This window comes from Sorex araneus, chromosome 4 (assembly GCF_027595985.1).
Source record: "Sorex araneus isolate mSorAra2 chromosome 4, mSorAra2.pri, whole genome shotgun sequence".
NCBI lineage: Eukaryota > Metazoa > Chordata > Mammalia > Eulipotyphla > Soricidae > Sorex > Sorex araneus.
In genome coordinates, this window is record NC_073305.1 from 184,536,873 (window position 1) to 184,538,317 (window position 1,445).

A 1,445-nucleotide genomic window follows, 5' to 3' on the forward strand; every position below is an offset into this window, starting at 1 on the left:
AGGTCAGTCCCCAGGCTCACCCGTGCCCTCTGGGTGTAAGGATTGAGGGTCGGGACTGTCCAGCTGGGAGGCGCATACATCAGCCCATCCCAGGGGAAGGCAGGAGTCGGGGGGCTCAGTGAGGTCTCATTAAGGCGACAGAATTTGGGGCGGGTGGGGGCCCGGAGCAGTGCTCTCGGAGCAGTGCTCTCGGATGTACCCAGTGATACTCAGGGGAGCAGCCGGAGTTGTCCCCGAACCAGGCATGCACCTTGACCCCTGGACCATCTCTCTAACCTTTGAGACAGGGGCCACATGCTGGTGGGGATCTCCCCGGGGTCTCGCTCACACTGGGCGAGCACCCCACAACCTCAGCACGGCCTGATCTCACGGAAACACCCAGCAAAAGCCCGTGGAAGCCCAGGCAGTGCACGCCGGGAAGGGAGGGAGTGTTCTCGCCCCCCACAGACCCGGCTGAGCTCCAGAGATGGGGCCCCGGGGAAGGGGAGCGCCCGTGTCACAGCGCAGCTGAGGGCCCCGGGGCGTGTGCAGGCAGCTGGCAGGCCAGGCCAGAAGCGGGAGCTCCCCAGCGCGTCATTTTGCAGAGCAGGGCCTGGACCACCTCAGGGACGGGAGCCCATGTGGAGGGTGTTCCCAGGTGCCCAGGGCTCCGGAGCAGGACCCAGGGCACCCCAAGGCCAGCCCAGACGCGCTCCACGGCTAGTCACGGCTGTGTTGCCTGCTCAGGTGTGGACGGGCTCTCTGTCCCGAGGGGGCAGCCACCTGAGCAGTTTGCCCAAATGCGACAGAGAAGCAGCCCCGGGGCATGTCGGAGAGGGGCTGGGCGGGGACCCTGAGTCCAGGCTGGAGAAACGGGCTGGGGCCCACGTGGCCGGGCACGCTGGAGAGGGCGGCCAGGGCCCGGGGCTGGGGGCTGTGGGGCCTGGTGGGGCTCCAGGCTGTAGACAGGTGCGGGTGGGCAGCCGTGGAGGGGACCAGACTCACTTCTGTTCTACACAGCCTGCTCAGGGGCAAGCACCGGACTGGGCTTTGCCGCCCCCGTGGGAACCCACTGGAGGGGGCCCGGGATCAGTGAGTGTGCGTGGGCACTCAGCGTGCTCCTCCTGCTCCTCCCCACACCCCCCTGCATGCACCCCGGCTGAGAGTCTGGCCCTGGGAGCATGCGCATGCATGCACATGCTTGTACACACACACGCACACACATGCACACATATACATGTGGACACACGCACGCACATGTACGTGCACACATGCATACACATGCACCACACGCATGCACACACATGTACACACACGCACATGCACACACACGGACACACAGTGGGAGCCCACGACCACGGTCAGACCCAAGCCCTCACTCACCTGCGACTTGCTCTTCATTTCTAAATGAGGAAGCAGACAGATGGGATTAGGCGGCCTTGCGGGACCCCTTTAGAACAGGACTT